Here is a 19605-nt window from a genome sequence, read left to right on the forward strand (position 1 = left end):
CAACTAATCAGAACAAATGATCATAGAAAGCAGGGATGTGTTGACCCGTTACGAACTCGACATTTTGCATGGGTGTAGAGCTGTAGAAGTCTGCGCCTCACATAGCTCGCCCTGTACTTGCCAAGTGCGTGGCTGTCTCCGACAAGCGTTCTTCGCAGTTCCGTGTCAGAGCCTGTTTAACGAGTGCACTAACCGTCCAGCTTACTTTCATTTTCCGCATAAAATTTTGCCATTCCGTTTGTGGCTGAAGGGCGCACTTTAGTGCATCTACTCTAGCTATCGAAACGATGTGAAAGCATATGGCGGGGACAGTCACCAAAAATGGGGTTTTCCGCCGCCCCCCATAGAAACTTTAGGCACCACACGTGACTCGCCGTGAGGTCCACAGGCACGATTGGATTTCATCCCAAAGCGTGCTTCAGCCGTGAAAATCGTGTTCGGCAGTCCTCGCTTTCCCCACAGGATCAAGTGTGTCCCCCAGGGAAGGAAGAGACCCCACTTCTGCTGACGGCTCATCACTGGCAACACTGCCGAGTTGAACCGAAAAAACACCTTTGGTGCCGACTGGAATTGGCGATCCCCTCACTCACTTGAGCACGTTCACTCCACCCTGACGGACAAAAGGCTCATTTTAAAGAGTTGGCGGTAGTGTCGGTAGTACATTTCCAAGTAAAGCCTTCTGGGCTTTACGGCAAGAAGGTACAACCACAAAAAATACATCGGCAGTGAAGCCACCGCGCTTTATATGTCCTTGTAGAATACGGTTATGCGGGAGCCATACTCAACAGACACTTATGTGGGACGCCAAGGCTGAAAGGTAAAGTATCCTATACATTGGATGTCCGCTTGAAGAGCAAATCAACCTGTTGGCGCAAATGAAGCAGCGCTGGACTACGAGCTTGAGTTCTGTGTTTATCAATCCACTGCCTCCAGACTCCATGCTTTAGAAGCGACTTGTGTGGCGCCTGAGCTCGTATTAAGACCGCCAAAAGAAACACTTTCTCCGATCATTGTAGCCTCAGTACCGACCCGGCGTAGATGGTAGTGACACGCGCCGCACCCAAGGCGGGTAAGGGACCCTTTTGCGCAAAAGGCGCTTTGTGTAAATAATAAGTTCTGTTTTCTCTATTCGTAACGCTTCCATGCTGCCAATTTACGTCTGACTTCCATCTAGGCGGCACCGTCTGGGCCACACCGATCTTTAACCGTAGACACGATTCAACCCACTCTAACCACCGTATGCTGAAGCACTTGCGTGGTCTAGTTTTCGAGCTCCTCAACCAGGCCCACACTAATTTTTAAAGGTTCCGCTGGGCACGAGATAAACTGCGGAACTGGTGCGCGCGACAGTTTGAGAACCTTGCCAGCTCGGGTAGACGTGGAGCAGACTAAGACCATGTCACCCACATATGCGAGCACTCAGCCCCTGTCCGCCCATAACGAAGCCTTTGATTCTTCATATTCACTAGGCGCCAAAAGACATCGACAAATATACATAGGTAAGAACACACGGCGCCACGAACAACTTAAGTTTATTTTGAAAAGAACAAACATATATAGACACTCTCGGCACAGGTCAAACATTGGTGCTATGAATTGCGCCTCACGTTTTCATCTAAATACACCACTCCTTGCTGGTCGGCTGGCTGACGCATTTGTCGCCTCTCTTTCTGATTGCATGGCCTTCGAGTATTATGTTCTCTTTTCTGATTTCTAGATTTCTATGTTTGTACAAGCACGTGGTAGCGCTAAACTTTGCCGTGCCTTTACACTCATCACAATGGGTTGCCAACTGGGAGAGGTTGTCTTTATTCTTGGTGGCCTGTTCATGTAACTTTATACTTGCATTGCCACATCTTTGCATTTTTCCGAGAACGCTCTTTCGACATAGTTATCTATTCTCGTAAACCACCCCATTAGCACATCTTATATGCTGGGACTGACGTTTCGTGACACAGGCTTCGCTTCGCGTCGCGCCCTCAGTCTCCACTTTCTTTTTGATGGCTCATACCTCCCAACTTTCGTTGTGCCCTAAACACTACTCTTACCCCACATCAAAACTGCCACTGAAGTTTTCAGCCCGCGTGAAAGTTGGTGTGCTACAGAATGGACACGTTTGCCTGTTTGTTTTTTATTTTCCTGAACCGGGAAAGACGTTTCTGTCCCTACTTTCCTTTATCTGGCCGTTGTTGTTGCAGATTGGCCTTAGTACGTGCTGTGGATAATCTGCACCACTCGAACCCGCCATCCGCTCTTTAAAGGAGCCATGAAGAGAAAACAAAAGTTTGTTTTATACGAAAGATTAGGTGTTTCATAGTACTCCAATTGGTTTCCCTGAAGCAAATGATGCTTTATTCACTGAGAAATAAGGCAATTTAAGCCAAAATTTTTAATCTCCCGCTAAAATTGCACATTTAGTCACGTGAACAATGGCTTCACACGAGCCGGTCCATGAAATAGATACTTAGTATGTCGACTCCATATAGCACCCACCCGCGGGAGTCTACCGAGACGGCGGCCATTTTAAAAATACTAGTAAAACCCAGTGCACCCGCAGCCCTAGTCATGGAATCGCCTGATCCGAATAAAAAAAATCTCGCCGAGGAGCTCGGGCTTGCATTTAACAACCTCACACCACTTGACCACTCAATGCTTCTAACTGCACGAGCGGCAAGAGTTGTGGGATACGCGGTAGACGGGAAAGCGACCATTCCGCGATAGCCACAACAGACGGACGCCCAGCCGTCGGCACCGCTGCCTCGTCAGCCCCGTCGCGACGGATGAATACAGACTGGTACGTATATGCCGTATTTTCAATTTCAGTAGCAGTATCGCTTATGCCAGTATGCCGGTATCGTGTATGGAAAGCCGTTCGCTGGAGCTCTCTGCTCCGACCAGAAAGATTCGAGCGTCCATGCGCGATGTGTACGGCAATTTTTTTCGCCAAAGTCAGAGCGCTTTTGACGAAGTCGTCGACGAACGCCAGCATGTCCGGGTCCCTGCCGTAATCACTTCATCGGAAATGAAGCGAGCACACTCGTACTTCCTTTAGCTCTCTTTCTCCTCCGTTTGCAAAGTTCACAAAATGTAGCCACTTGCTTCGCCGAGGTTCGTCCTTGGGCAGCACATGAAAGGAGATCTCACCGGCGGGGATGTCACACTCCCTCGACGATTTGCCCGTACTACATGGGCATTTCAAAACACAGCAACGAAATTTCATCGTAAAGTACTCGAACAAACTGAAGTTTTCAGTGGTTGTAAACTGTAAACGAGCTCGTAACGACAGCAGCAAGGCAACACGCCCTCCATACCGAAACCTTTGCGACCAGTGGCACTATCTCGTTGCTGCTCTGTGTTCCTTACTCCCCTTGTTTCTATTTTTACCTTTGGTGGTTGGCGATATGACGACCAACCTCCTGTAAAGGGATTACTATACCAAGCAAGGTCGCGGCTGTGCGTGCTGGGACGGTTCGGTGGGCCCGAAGAGCCTTCTACACGAAAATTCGTCTTTGCGACGGTGGCGACGACGAGATGTCGAGTTCGGCTGGCGGTAGTTTCGTACGCATTGGCATACACGCTTGCGTGTTCGTTCGGAACTTCAACCGTTTACTCCACCGTTCTTTGTCATAAAAAGAATGTACAGTATGTTTCACGGGCATTTAGCTGGCTATGCAAACTGTAAGCCCTGCCTAACATGCGTTTGCTTTTGCCGGCCTCCGCCAATCGCAGAGCATTCTCGAGTGACATCATAGGTTCTGTTGCGGAAAATAAGCTGGTGGGTCGAATAGTCATTTCCGTTTTTCCCAATTATGTAGCTTATTTGAGCGAAGTTTGCATTATAAGTGGTGTCGTTATGGTTCTAATGAGGCAATCTTTCGAATGAACCAAACTTGTGTTTTCTCTTCATGGCTCCTTTAAGGCTAGCAATCAATGTGTGCCGGCATAAGTTGGTCACCGTTTCCTTTACACAGTACTGCGCTATGCTATTTTTAAATTGACGGACTTCAAATTCAGCAAAGGCTGGCTGTCCCTTGGGTTGTAACTCCAGTACACATTATGCGGCTCCATTCGCAGCAACGCTTTAAAAATTGTAGCTTTCCCTCCTTTGGGTGTCCAAGGAGGCAACGAAGGTCATGTCAACACTTTTAGAAAACACCTCGTAATTTTTTCCACCACATTGTCGCCTTGTGCTTTTCTAAGATTACACAGAAGTCATCGACATAGCGAACAATCTTTTTTGTGCTCCCAGCCGACGCCTCTACTTCGGAATATACCATGCCAAGACAAAATTCTGATCAAAACGCGTGCTACACTGGACCTAATGCATACTTCGGCGTTTTGCACAAACGAAGTTTCATCCCAGGGATTAATCATCGATCCTACGTCTTCAGACAAAATCTTAATAAAATTTCCAACCCAAACGGCACATCCTTCCATAAACTTCGTTTCTCTATTCTGTTCTGCTATGCACGCCTTTACGCTTTTGATAAGTGTCTCGTGCGTTAGGAATACGGCAATTGTGAGTGGCGCCGTGATTAGTCCTCCGTGTCTTTTTCCGTCTAGTGAACATGAGTGTAAATTAACTCGCTCAGTTATCTGTTTTTATGCCTTGGATTCTGTTCGAACCAGCCGCTATGCAGAGGAATGTTTCACATAAAAAGAAAAAGCAGCGGGGACATCCGAGAGCCTTGGAAAACCGAGCATTGTACAGTGGATCCCCGCTGATACATCCGCCGGACTTACGACAACCCGCTTCTTATGACAGACCACCGTGGTCCTGGCACTCTGGTGGTGGTTGTGGTTTGAGGCGGGAAAATAAAGGAATCTCACGTTAGAAACAATGCATAAAAGCCCCGATGATATGACGCTCGGCTGCACGCGGTCCGCTTCATACGACGGACCCTGGTGCGGATAAACCGCCATTTCTTCATATTTTAAACACCAGTTCGCCACCGCGTCCCGAGATTTCTTCATTCTTGGCACCCTTTATTACGACTTGATGCGCAAAGGTCCGTATGCGGACCAGACCACTTGTGGAACAGACGCAAGCAAGAAGGCGGGTACTCGTGAGCGGAAGTTAACCTTTGATGGCCCCAGACGGCAGTAGTATGCCAACGCGCCAACTGCTGGAAGTCAAAGTTCATGTGGCACGTGGACCATAAATTTTAAGCTGCAACGGAGCCGCCAACGAACACAAAAACATTTACTACAATAAAATCTCAGTACAACGAAAACAACATTAACAAACTTTTCAGGTTACCGAGCATTGAAGAAATCCCACGTCGACTGCTTATATTTGTAATGTAAAATTATTTCACTACTTCGTACTTCAGAATTTTTCAAACTTTTTTTTTTCAAAGTACTTTTCAAACTAACAAACGCTTTGTTTAGTCCCGTGCCATGTTAACAACGCCTCAGTACTACAAACTCATATTTTAAAGGCCGGTGATTCTTAGTTTTGTGTTAAACAATCCCGGCAACCGGAGCCGTTTGCTAGCCAAGCGCAGCGCAGGCGAGGATGCCTTGCAACTTGCTCTGCGCAACGCGCGATCGGATGCGAGAGATAGAAAAAATAAAGTGAGTAGAAGAAACTAAAAATAAAGCATGGGGGTCTCCTCCGTCCAGAAAGGCACGGGCGCGCTATTCGCGCCCCACCTCGAGTTTTTCTACGTTCAGTCGCTGCTCGGGTTGCTTGCTGGATCTTAAGGGGCGTCAGCGTAGCTGACCACAGATGACAATCTTCAGAGCATGAGCGTTCAGGATGAAGAACGCATCGAGGACGGCATGAACGACGATGCTTCTGAGGGAGCCGCGGCAGCACTCCACTCAAATACTGCGACCAGCACGTGACGACTGCGGATGTGTTTGACAGCGTACTAAACTCGCACATTTGCTGGGAAAACGGGCCGGCCACAGGGTCTACACTTTCATGTGAATGCTGTGTCCAAATGGTGCAGTCGGATAGACGTCTGCTTCATAAAGCGAGGGGCGCATGTTCAATTAGGCCACAAAAAGCGGGTTTGTCCTTATGTGTCTGTTTTTTAAGCATCCTGACGAGCTCCCACGAGACGAGTTAATTAATACAACCTTGGCTTTAAAAATGGCGGAGGAGGTGTCGTACGCCCAATTTTGAGTGCAATGAGGTAACATCCCCATTTTTCAATATCTTTATAACCGATAGTCATCAAAGGTGCTAGTGCATTTGTGTTTCTAGAAATTCTTAACCACGCGCTTCGAGAACGATGTACGTCGTCCTAAATTGACAAGGCAAGTAGGGTTATTTTTATTTGTATAAAAATTCTTGGTGGAGGCATGAACAGGTTACGCGGTGATGTGGTTTTGTTTAGAAGCAATAAGTGCTCCTAAAAATGTAACTGCAGTGTTGCAAACCTTGTAGCGTCAATCAAAAATCAGGCGCCCGCTCAGACAGGAAAACCATTCAGTGTATAGGTATGTCGCCCCGCTCTTACACAGCACTGGAGAGACATGCCAAACGACAACAAAGTTTAAAATAAGGTCATTCACGGAAGAAAATAAAAGTGTAAAATCAGGTCATTGCCGGAAGACAATATTGCAAGAGCAAGTATCCACTTCACAGTGGGCACATCATTGTATTAGCAAACTGGGAAAACGGGGGACAGGTAAAATTGTACATGATAATAATTCGGCGTGCATCGGAAGCGCGAATATGAACGAAATGATCCAGAAAGGTGTGACTTTTAAGTGAGGAGAGGGCATCGGGGATAGTTTGTTCAGCGCTCGTTTATACCTTGAATATATTTCAAAAATAGGGTTTTCGCTTATAATATTTACGTAACTTACGTGCGACCTTTCACAACGCATTTTGGCTGTTGACAGTTTCGTGTGCAAATAACCACAGCGGTTTCCCTTCAGACGCGTAGAGACTAAAAGCAAACTGCGGACAAAAGATGTTAAAACTTTCTGAAGCAATGACTCCGCGTTGTTATAAAGGAACCCTGCAACACTTACCATCGACTACTGGGTGTGTATTTTTGGGTAAACTCTATTGTCCCAGCAATCTCCTCCCGCAAGAACTATGAAAATCGGTTCATTATCACCGAAACTGCGCGCGATGAGGAATGGCACATAATCGTTCCCTCTCGACTCCACTACGGACAACGCGACGAAAGCTGCGCACTCCCTCCCGGAGAGCGGACCGGCTCACAGCGTTCTCTTCCGCGGCCTTCGATATATCGCTGGCAAGGGAGATTTCTCATGTTCTCCGCAACGTGGAGGGGCTTATTTCCGGTCTGCTGCCAAAAAACAGCAGGCATGAGTTTCTGCTCGCAAGCGCACACTCGGGCTGGGAGGGCGTTCTTGAAGCAATAAACGTTTGTTGCCGAGTGGTCTGGTTTAAAGGGAAGTATTGAGGTCATCAATCAAACCTCGCGCGGACTCAAAATAAAAGAGAAACGACAAAACTTTGCGTACAGGTTCAGGGATAGAAAAGGTTCGTACACAGTGCTGACGACGGCGGAAATGGGAGAAATTAGCCCCGAAGTTGACCAGTGACTTCATTTAGGCCATGCCAGGAGTGCATAATGAGGAGAACTTAGGAGAGCGCGGTTGGGTTTTTCGTGTCTTTCACAGCGATTTGCGCGCTCACCGCTTCACGTGCCCGTGTATTATTTTGCTCAGGTATTCCTGGCAGTGTAATTCTAACGTCGCTCAGGTTTACATGCACTGCTCAAAGAGTGTGGCAGGGTCCCTTCAGAGTTCATAGGAGCGAGAAAGAAAAAGAACACATAATTGTTGCACTGGCTCGAACATTATTGCATGCACTGCTTTGAAAATTTGAATGAACAATTTTTGGTTGCTAAAAAAGTGCTTCCACGAGAAAACTCTAAGTGAGTCAAGTCTCTTATTTACCTCGTTAAGGAAGGATTCAGTGTAGCAGTCCACAACCTACAATAAATAAAATATTTTTTATCAACAATAATACTTACTGTTTCTATAACTTGCCCAAACGCTCATGCACACGTCACGGATGATCTGGGGCCATAATATTTTTGGAAAAAAGACCATTTACACCACAACGCCCTTGTATTTCCTGAAGTTTTGCTAAAAATGTGAGATTTCCGCCGTAGGTGTTTTTCAAAAAAAACCATTCGTTTTTCTTTTTACTTATCTGTGCTTATATCTACAAAGTACTCTCTACGAACTACTACTGTCGTTTTGCGTTTTCAGTATTTTAGTCGATATCGTTGTCGCCCCGAATATTTGTAGGAATATTAGGTAATTCTTACTACTCAACTCATTTATTGCAGGAGCAACACAGCACAAACAGCACAAACACCGCAAACAAAATGAGTACATATGCTAAATTCATTATGACTCAATGCTTAAAAGAACTTTCACGTCAACGCTATATATAAATATAATCTCCGCCTTTAGAATGCCTTACGTTCCCCCCAATCTCACGCACAAGACGCAAAAGCGGCAGCTACGCTGTAAAGGAATATGATGGCGTACTGAATGATGCGCGCAGATAACTAAACACTCCTGGCTGACACTAGTGTTTTAAAATTGGTCTGAGCTTCGAGTTCCACACATTCTTCTGTTCTAGGTTCTGGAATTATTACACATCTCTATTCAACAGTTTTTGAATATGTCTCCCAGAGGGAAATTCTCCTTTGTCCTGCCATTAACGACCGTCGAATGGGGCAGTAATGAATAGCATAAGAACCGTGGAGGAACCAACAAAACTGCTAACGATAATTCTTATGCAATCTAGTAATACCACCAAATGAGTGTACTCGTCCGGATTCAAATTTCAAGTTAGCCTTGAGAAATCCTCGCATTTCTGGTAATGTCCAAAGCTGATAAGCACAGATCGTTGCACTGGTTGACTTCCCATGCTGCTTTTTTAAGGAAATGGCTGGTTACTTTTGACAGAGGTATCTTGATAGCTCTAGAAAACCTGGACAGCAAACTTTCTTTTACCGGACACCGTCTGCCTCAATGACGCTACAAGGAGTGTTCTGGTAACCACCTCAAATAACTTTTCACTGCTCATCTACTATTTACAAGCTTACCACCACTGCACAGAGTGTCATGGGAAGCAAAACGCAGCTGCGGTTGTACTCGGTCGGGAATTTTGTATCCAAATTCTTCATGAGGTATTACGGCTGTACCAAAGTATTAAAAATGATTTAAAGAAAAAAATAGATTATTTTAGGGCGATTTTTCATGTAAGCATTTTAGATATTCTTTTTCTCACAATGTGGAATAAACTATCATGTATTGTGTCTGAGCTAAAACGAGCTCCCAAACATCTTCACGAATTCTAACACGCTCAGTTTTATTGTTTTTCAGTGCGACGAACCTTTAAAATGCAAGATTTATAAGAAACACCTCTGCCTGGCTGCAGGCTCGTTAGTTAGGTGATTATTAGATACTGTGCTCTAGCTGTAGAGGCCAAATTTGGCAGGGGTGCAGCGCGCGGCGCGCGACATCAGAGCCGCTAGCTCGGAACTTAGCCCTACAGAGTCCTCGGGACACAGTGGAATGGCCGTATATTGCAGTACGAAGTCGAAACGCTCTATACCAAAGAAGCAATGAAGGGCCTATGGGTCACATACTAGATCCCTTGTTGCTGGGTAATCATCAATGATAATTAGTTATTATTTATTTATTATTCATCAGCCTATTTCTGTCCATTCGAAGTTCTCCTCGACAATGGGGCGTATAGTTCCTGCATACCGTTTTCCGGTCCCTAAATTTTCCACCGAGAGCATATATTTAAAGTATTGAAAGCGGTCGGCGAAATTACTAAGGCCGTGGATGTAAAATTACGGCTACCTTTTTTGTCCTTCTCGAAAACTTATATTTGATAAACCAAATGCCACAAAGGTGCGAAAGTCCACTCGAGTTTTGTCATTACTCAGATATATTCCCAGCCAAAAAAGATTCACGGAAATTCTGTGGATGAAAAGTGTAAGACATAAGCAGAGGTTCCTTTTTATTTCTTCCAAGAAAATTCCTTACCAGAAACAAAAAACTATTCGTAGCACATAAAAAACGTTCTTTAACTATTCGGCCGTGCAATAAGCAGCCGGTGGAGTAGCTCCGGCTTTTTTTTTTCCTATGGCTTCGCTTGCTCAAAGCCATGCAGCTCCCAGAGCCAGTGACAACACGAGGGTGGAACGGCTCATTTGCCTGAGCCTGATCGTTCAGCGCCGGTTGTCTGTGCGTGTGCATCAACACACGTGAACCAATTCAGTTTCCGAGGGCCTCACGGGTGCTTCGCGAGAATTCGTCCCTCAGTGTCGCTATCCGTGGTGTTCCGGCTAGGCTGTTTGTGTGGGCCCTTCAGCGCAGATGATAGAATGAATGAAATTATGCCGTAGATACGAAGGCTGTAAAATTTCAAGCAAAGGCAAACTCCATGATGCGATGTGTGCAGTCTTTCCCATTGCTTGTTGATACGTAGGTTTAAAATTGTTATGAAGGAAACATTGTTTTGTTGATGCTATGCTCCATGAGACGAAATATATGCACCGTCATATCGGCCCTAACTACTTTAAGTAACATTTTATAAAAGACCGCAGTTTACGCATTTAGTGTAATCAATATGCCATTTTCACGCTTTCTGTTTCGCCAGGCTTTCCCACTATGTCTTGCTCAGCTTGCCTGCAGCAGTACCCTGCCCGACAATTGGAGTTCAGCAATTAGATGGTGGGAGGTGTCGGACGCTTCACGCGCCTTTTTCCAGTCTCGCGTACAAACAAGAAATACGCAAGGCTGGCGACGAGTGGTCTGATGCAGAATAGGTACAGAGAAAAAATATTTGGAATGTCCTTTGAGGCGCGCTCTGAAGAATGATGTGGCGCCAAAAAAGTGCAAAATTGTTGAAATTATACAGGCAACCCGATACGTGGTGTAGAACTGCTCCAAGTTATTCAACAAGCGAAAATCTGCCCACCTTTTGCGTATGCCTGCATGGTTTAATCCTGCTGTCTTTCACCCTCCTCGAAAGGAAAATCGCTCTCCTCAACATTGATTGAGCGATTTTAGATGTACGACCCGTAATCGAGTATCCAAATATTTTAGATGCAGTTTTCGCTCTTTCGGGATTGGTTTTCGAGTAGTTTTATTGATTTGCGAAACCTTGATGTGTCTATGCGCTAGTTACATTTGTCCTCAAACAAATGTAGGGGACCATTCACTTTGTGTGAAGTTTTTGTATATGTACTTGAGAATTATTTGTTGCGCATTAGCCAAATAAACAATATTTTATCCTGAATCACAGTACTCCCTATATTGCTTGCTCTGGTGCGCCATGCGAGGCCTTATTCAAGAAAAATTTTATTACCGCTGTTGTGCAGCAAGAAAGCTGGGGTTTCTAGACCACCGTTTTATTCGCGAAGTCGGATTCCACAACGGAATTTCAAAGATAATGACGACGTGTGCAGCCCCTGTTCTGTAGGACGGTCATTTGCCTCGTCCTTCGGTATAGCCTTTCCCACAATCAGAACACATACCCGGCATGTACTTCTATATACAGCCTGTCCTCTTTATTGTGTGTCAGGAAATCTTGAGGAAATAATTCTTTTGGTATGCTTGTGTTGTCACATGTAACAAAAATGCTTTGAATTTCAGCGCTTTATCTTCAGTGAGTGCATACAATAGCTTCTAGTGGTCTTGTAAAAATGTATGTTAGCACTTATAAAATTGGTCTCGTAACTCCAAAAATATTTATTTGGAGATGAATCGGTATTGAACTGCAGTTTGCGCACTCATAATGCAAAAAGATTGCCTACCATGCCAACTGTTGGTTCCGGCAATGAATTCATGCAGGCATTTACCACTTCGCAAAACGCAGTCATAGCCTGGAAGAGAAAATTCAAGCCAACTAGTCAACACTTTTAAAACACCTTAGAAACCATCGCATACATGCGCAATATATTTGCCATACGGATATCTTAAGTACACAAAAAAAAGTGGTAGTCAATTTTTGGCAACCACTTATACTGACCTTCTTCTAGAGACGTTCCAACGGAGATATAATGAAAGAAATCGGAGCCACAGACCCCCCTCTTTTCATTATTATAGCCTACCTTTCTGTGTGTCAATGGACATTACGTTCGATAGGGGGCACTTTTAAGAACACCATAAAAAGTATATTTGATAGGATAAAAGAAAAAACATTTGAAATAGAACCTAAGACGTGGCAGGTCAGTATTTCCGGAACGGTAACAATCATTCTTCGGGTGTGGAGATTTCATTATAGGCGATGGTACCGTTACCTGACCACTGGAGGCACTGTCAACTCTACGTATAAAGTTGAAAAGGTGGCAACAGAATACTGCTGCCCAAGAGAAGTATCCCGGCTTTGCATCAAAAGCACGGTAGTGCCATCATCCTCTGTGTTTTGTCTGCTGTAGTTTTACCTTTCTAAAACGGTGTATCGTTCTCATTGATTTTGGGTTGTCTCCATTGAAAATGCTTCTGTGGTTGGGTGGAAGATTTATCGTGTACTAAGTGCACTTCCACCTCTGACTTAGAAGGGTACATTTCTGAGTACGCTTCTGCACATATGGCTCTCACCATGGACGTACTCACTCTTGCATTCTATCTCGACAATTTTGCCCCTTTCCTGAGAAGCCATCTTCCCGCCCAGTCTTGCTACGTGTTCTCACGCATGTTGTTTGGGTGAAAAGATAGACAAGGTAGACACAATTTGAAAGTGGGTAAAAGAGGCTGTGAAACAACATTGCATAAAATGATGCATTACGCAATACCGAACCGCCCTAAGTGTATCTATTAAAGTGTACATGACCTTCAATGCCGCCGAAAAAGAGTGATTGATGAAGTAGCAAAAAACCGCAACATTTTGCGTGATTTTAACGCAGCCCTAAAGGGGTTGTATATTTTCAGGTATTTTGCAATGAAGGGGGCCGGCAGTGAAACATACTAACTTGCGAGAGGTTTATACTACACTTTGTGGTACTACAAATACTCCAATCTTTGGCAAGATTGTCGGGAAGTCATTGAACTGAAGAATGAATGAATGATATTTTATAATGAGGAGCTACCTGCCACAAAACCACTTTTACGAAAGAAGTGCGTTTGGTTGCTCTTTTAAATTTACATAAAATTAGTGAACATTTTTCCAAAAATAGCTATACGAATGTAGAAAGGAAAGATACTTCAAGAAATTTTGCAGTCATCTTGCCCAGGAAGGCCGGGCAGAGATTCTATCGGTGCTGGAGTATATGTTGTTCGTCAACATGACGTTGCCATTAGAGTGTTAATTCGTCAATGGCAGTTTCTGAAGCGAGTTGTTATTCTGATCTGTGTCCTCTAAATTTTTTAAGCATTTTTTTTTGGTCTCAGTTGAACGCACGAGGCGTCGAGAACATCGAAGGTTAATTATGCAGTCTATCTCAATCCTTTTCGTTCCCTTTTGGTGTTTTGCTTTTTTCGGAGACAAGGCTGTGTGGTGAAAGTGCTCCACGTTTCCCCAAGTACGTATGTAATTTGCTCACGTGTTCACGTGGCAGTGAATTATTAAACCAATACTGGTACTACCTAATAAGGTATTGTTTGCTGAACGTAAATATTCAAGCCCGACATCGAATGCCTGAATCTGACCATGGGTATCTTTACGTTCTTATCAGTCGGCCACCTGCTCGTAACAAATTTCATTTTTTTATTTCCTAGAAGACCTATTCGGTCAATCTGCTGTGACCACGGACTTTTGCAGTTTATTTACTTATACATCCATTATTGTAGTTATTTATTTACTCTCAAGGCCAAAGCATTCTAGTGAGGAGTGGGTTTACATCGCACAGAAAACAAGAAATGCGGCAGAGAAAAATTATATGCACGCCATAGCAGTCTAAAAACCACAAAAAGAATGACTGCATCATATGAAGCAGAAAGAGGGTAGTTTTAACAGCAATTTTCAACATGATTGCGTTTTTGAATGACGCACACACACAAAAATACACTAACAAGAGAAAACAGAGTCATAGGCATGGCGAAATTACACGAGATTTACAGAGGGAGTTCTTAAACAATGTGACATCAGCGATAGCAGCGATAGGGTCTGGAAGGTGCTTTCACTCGTTTGCAGTATTTGGGATGAATGATTCAAGTACAAATTGGAGCGGGTGCTGCGAACGCCCACTTTAAACTGATATTCGTACAATGGAAGTTTGACAAAATAGAATTGTCAAAGCGATTATGCATCGCACTGGGTGATTTGAGTGAGTTATGGGTTATTTAAATACAAATAGGCTGGGAGAATATGCTTCTTCACGAGAAGTTTCGTAACTAAGTCATCAGTTTCTTGCACAATTCTAGAAGGCCCCCTCTGAGGTCTTAAAGCAAATAAAATGACAGGAAATGAAATGACAGTCTTATTACTAAGGCAACAAGGCTGAGAGGGAAAACAGCAGCGCTATTGAACTTGCGTATTTCAAAAGTGCATCAACGTGATATCGCCGCTGGTTTATTATCTCATGCCATAAGTGATCACTTGCCGATTATTTTTTTGTTTTCCCTATTAAAAAGAATTAAAAATGAGATGGCCTGAAAACAACACAAATTGACCGGTAGGACTCATTGACATATTTTGTCCCGACTTCGCTTACCTGTGATACAGTGTAGAGTTGTATACTCAGAAGAAAAGACCCAAACACTAAGTACAACAATTCAGCTTTGAAAAACGTTTACGTTAATACTCAGCGTTTTCTCACAGGCTAGGTAGCAAGCGTTAGTAAACCAAGAAAGTCCTGGATTAGTACAGACTTTGTGTAACAAAGCAAACAGAAGTATAACGTATCAATCGTTCCAAAAGGGCACACCCATGCAACACACTCATTTCTGCACAAGTTATCTTCGAGACCCAAGTGCAGCAGGTGCGGAGAAGCCCTATCGGTAGTTCACATGCTCATTCAATGCAAGGCTCTCGACACTACACGATGCAAACACTTTTCTGAACTGTACAGACAACACATCCCGCTACACACATCGCACTTCTTGGCCGACAACCCAATGTTTTCAGTTTTTTTCAGTTTTTTTTTCAGTTTTGCGTGTTTTTCAGTTTTTAACATACGTCGTTTTTGTATCTCCTTTTATATTATGGAAAATCATCCTGGCCCTATACACCACCCATCTTCATAGATTCGCTTCACTTTTGTTTTTACTGTCTTTGGCGCTCTTTGCCATTGTTGGCCTTGCGCCAATAAACTCAAACCATCATCTTTTACAATTCTTTTACACAACTGCTTTTATTTTCTGGAGATATTCTGGCTAATTTTATACAGCCAGAAAAAATTTCGTTTTCAAAAGCTACAGTTATGATGGTGGTTAAAATTAGAGATAGGATGTCAGACACATATTGTGAAGGAATTGCATGTATCTTTTTGAAGCCGGTGGCAACATTATTCCGGATGTTGTTTATGCTTGCTTCAATTTCAAAGGGTTTGACAAGTGTTAGGGCAACTGAATCCATAAGCGCAAACATGATCAGGCTGCGTTTTTGTATTTCGATATCATCAAGAGGTGTTTTATTGTAATTCGCACTAATTACACTATAGCAGAGCAGGAGCTCATGTTTTTGCGCACAAACCAACATAATGGTGTCTAACACGAAATTAACTATGTGGTGTTTGTGGGGCTTGTGCGATAATAGTGGACGAACACCAGTTAAGGAACCTGAATAGAGGATGTAATTGGGGATCTGATTTTGAAAATTGTGTCCTACAATGAGTAAAATTCTAAACACTTCTGCTGAAAGAATGGTTGTGTTTATGCTCACGGCTCTGGCTGCATTGAAATTCGGACCATGATCAGCGCAAGACGCCATAGTGGAGGGTTTAAAAGCGACACTGTAAAATTTCGCACACGGGTATTTAAACTGAAAAGACAGAAAATGCTACAGTATTGCAGCTCATGGTACCCAATTTTTCTCATGTTTTATAAAAGAAAGGGCACAGGACACGGGGCGAACTTGCCAAGGTGGTTAAATGTCTGAAAAAAATGATCTGTACACATCTAAAAAAGAAGCGCCGAGGTTCGAGGCTCGCTCTCTCACCCTAAGCGAAAAGGGCAGAGGAACGGATGGGCGAGTTACAAACAGCAATGATGCAGATATTGTAAAAACAGGATAAAACAATGGTCAGTCAGCGATGAAGTTTTAGAAGCATGAAGCAAGTCCATCTATTTTTGTTGGTTCCCAAGCAACTTGTTACACTCGACATACAAACATTGGAAATGGCTAGTGCAAAAAGCACCCGATGCAAGACCGAACCCCGCGTGTAGCACTGGGTCAAGCATTCGCAACGCTGTTTAAGTCGCCGACCCATACACCACAATGCCAAAGTCCAAACGAGACCCAGCCAAAGCACTATACAGGCATAGCAGGAAATCTTTGTCGAAATCCTACGGTTGGTATGAGAGGACCTTAGGATATTAATTGTTTTGCGACATTTATGGTTGAGTTCCTTAATGTGTGGACTGAATGTAGGATTGTGGTCAAACATAACTGTTAAAAACTTGTGGACCTTGTTCACAGGGACGGACACACAATTAAGAGTAATGCATGGGTCGGCATAGACCCCACGCTTCCTGGAGAACACAACGCAAGAGCTTTTTCCAGGGTTAAGTTTAAAACCATGCTCGTCTGCCGAGCCAGCAAGTTTCTTGATGCCCAGCTGGACTTCACGTTCGCAGATTGACCCATTACATGATTTAAAGGAAATCTGGACGTCATCTACATACATGGAATAAGAAATTGTAGGTGGCAATGGCTTCCCAGGAGAGTTCGTCTTAATTATGAAAAGAGTTCAGCTCAGCGCGCCACCTTGTGGGAGTAAATATGTATTCTCCACTCAACATGACGCGCGACATGTAAGAGCAAGTAAGGGCTTGATAGGTGTCAACGTTTCAGCTGAACTCAAAAAGTTATTTGTTTCTTGATCTTCAAATGGCGTGATTTTGATGCCCTATTGGGCGTCAAATGGCGTGATTTTAAAGCTCTATTACTTGCGCTGCTAAAAATTGAACGTGTAAAAATTGAAGTATCGCTTAATTCTCTCACATAAATTTTTTTTGAAGGATATCTCCAATAACACACCAGTTTCAACCGTTCACAAAGACGCACGCCTCAGGTAGAGCTCATGTTGTGGGAGAAAGCGGAAGTTGCGAATTGTACACGACTCCACTGTGAAATAACTAATTATGACAATTAGGAGAATTCAACAAGTTTTATACCAGTCAGTGTACAAAGTATATAGGTCCACCTGGGCATCGCCGGGTGCTACCGCCGATGCTACCTGATATATATAACTAACATTGTTGATATGCCAGAAACGCCAGACATAATTTTATACGCCCGTGATACAAGTGTCTTTTTTATTACTGGCGAAGATATGGACAGCTTGGAAGAACAAGCAAACACATGTCTTAAGCACTTATCAATGTGTATAATAATAAAAAGGCTTCAACTAAACCACAAACAACAAAATATGTTACTTTTCAGCCAGAAATAGGAGTATAACCCGTTACATTCAAGTAACATTTTAAGGAGATTTGATTGATCGGGTCACATGCCAAAGGCTTCATGAAACACTTGACTAGACATATCACATCAACAAAGTTCACCAGATTTTTTGCGCTGAATTGGCGTAATCGGGAAAATTAGATGTTTTTGCCAATTTGGTAACGAAGCACCTGTATTCATCTTTAGTATACTTGCGCATTCATTACTGTTTCTTAACATGAAACGAGAACTAAACAAGGAAAGTAATAACTACAGAACAGAATAATACGGATAATTAAAAGTGTTCCACCTAGAACGCATTCTCCTTCATGCGTTCAAAACCACAATATATTAACCTTTGAAAATATTTCAAACAAAAAAGAGCGATGAGAACATGTCATATACTCATATGCAACGCGTTTGCATTTCACGATGCATTTTCTCACAGGTAGCATACTTACAGCTTTAGACGCATAAAATATTGTAGTGAGAGAATACGAACGAACTATGGCACAGAAAAGCTAATGTATATGATCCCTCAGCTATTGAATGCACATCCAGCAATCATCACGATAGTGCAAAAAACCCACTTAGTAATTTCGTTTAAACAGAAAATACCCACAAATATACGAATGCCTCAAAAGTATTTTTTCCTTCTTTTCTTTAGTTAATTTTATTTTAGATGGCATCACTGAGGTTTTCTTTAAAACTTGACGAGTATGAATGTCTGTCACTTTAGTAAGGAATAAAGTCAGAAGATTTTAACATTTTTGGCGAGTAGAAATGCATGATCTGGTAGTAGAAAGGACATTATCTGCTATTAAATAGGTGTGGGCATTTCCACACATTCCTTGCTTTGTATCATTGAAAAGAGAACGTTACAGTTCACCATTGTTATAAAGCAATTCTTGCAGACAGGTGTCGAGGTATGAATGTTTTTCAGGCGATGTTTTAAAACTGTTACAAAAAATGCGAACCTGTCGTTGCTTTTACGTTTCAAACATGCTCTTTGTGCGCTTTATTGACTGGGACAGATTACGGCACTTTGGCAGGCATTAAATTGCCTTTTTTGCCAACCATGTCTCTTTCATGTGTGACAAATGTACAGTTCACTGTACTCTGTAACTGATTGATTGAATAACCTAAGTGAAACGTACAAAAAATATTTTCCTTGCCTGTGATTCCATCAGCGACATGTTTTAGAATTTTAATATTCGCGCTTTGTTCTGAGCTAATAATCAGGCTCTCAGCGTTCACGTGTATTTTTACAACAATCCCGAATTGGATTGGTGATTGAATTTTTCTTATTTTAACCTGAGTGAAAGTACATGCCAATTTTGCTACCATTGGGGTGACAGATCAGAGACATTAAGGATAACTAAACGCGTTCCCTTTAAATCTCATTGAAGGTGATTTCAATTCAATTTTTTGCAAGCATATGCGCGGCGTTAGTATTTTCAGAAGTAGGTAATTCCTTATTGCTAATAGACTCAAATGCGTTGGTGACGCCCAGCCGTCACCCCTTCCAGCTCCCCCGAGGACAACACTTTGATTACTGCTCCTGCTGTTCTTACCAGAAGGCATCACTCAGCACGGCAAAGATGGCAAATTGTAGCACTTATCAACCACGGATCTAGTGCGAAGGGTTTTCAGGCCATTTTCTAACAACTTATAAAGCGATGGCGCTATAACTACCCATTGTTTGAGCGGTATTATTAATGTCAGGTCGAAGAAAAAGAAGAGAAGTAGACACATACTTTTCGGAGTTTGTGTGGTGGCATAATCCTTGCTAAAGCAAGAACTTCCTTGTTGCAATATCTCATCACATTTCCGGCGAATGTTTTTGCACGGAACTGTCTTGGACCGACACCTGCAAAAATGGTTACTTTTCGTGTCACATCACATTGACTGGTTTTTGTGCACTTAGCCCGAGGTTTTATTCTAATTAATATTGATAGGAACGTCACTACCCCATCCAAACAATTTGTTAAGGTAAAGTAAAAAAGAGTGATGACAATAAACTTGGCAATAAATATTTAGCGCAGGGGGTCCGAGAGGATGAATTAGAATTGCAATGTGTTTTTGCCCATAGT

At 43.1% G+C, this 19605-nt stretch overlaps 1 long non-coding RNA gene across 1 annotated transcript in view; it reads right to left on the reverse strand.

Annotated features, from left to right (window-relative positions):
* LOC144142109 (uncharacterized) overlaps nt 1-19388 on the reverse strand; it is a 42166-nt gene extending 22778 nt beyond the window's left edge. The window contains exons 1-3 of the long non-coding RNA XR_013316841.1: nt 19270-19388; nt 11784-11852; nt 7891-7926 (exon numbers count right to left, since the gene is read on the reverse strand). This is a non-coding gene — a long non-coding RNA (uncharacterized LOC144142109). The remainder of the gene's footprint in view (nt 1-7890; nt 7927-11783; nt 11853-19269) is intronic.
* Between the last annotated feature and the right edge of the window lie 217 nt (nt 19389-19605).

The sequence above is a fragment of the Haemaphysalis longicornis genome, unplaced genomic scaffold, assembly GCF_048455015.1.
Source record: "Haemaphysalis longicornis isolate Haplotype H1 unplaced genomic scaffold, Haemaphysalis longicornis Haplotype H1 scaffold_6, whole genome shotgun sequence".
Taxonomy (NCBI): domain Eukaryota; kingdom Metazoa; phylum Arthropoda; class Arachnida; order Ixodida; family Ixodidae; genus Haemaphysalis; species Haemaphysalis longicornis.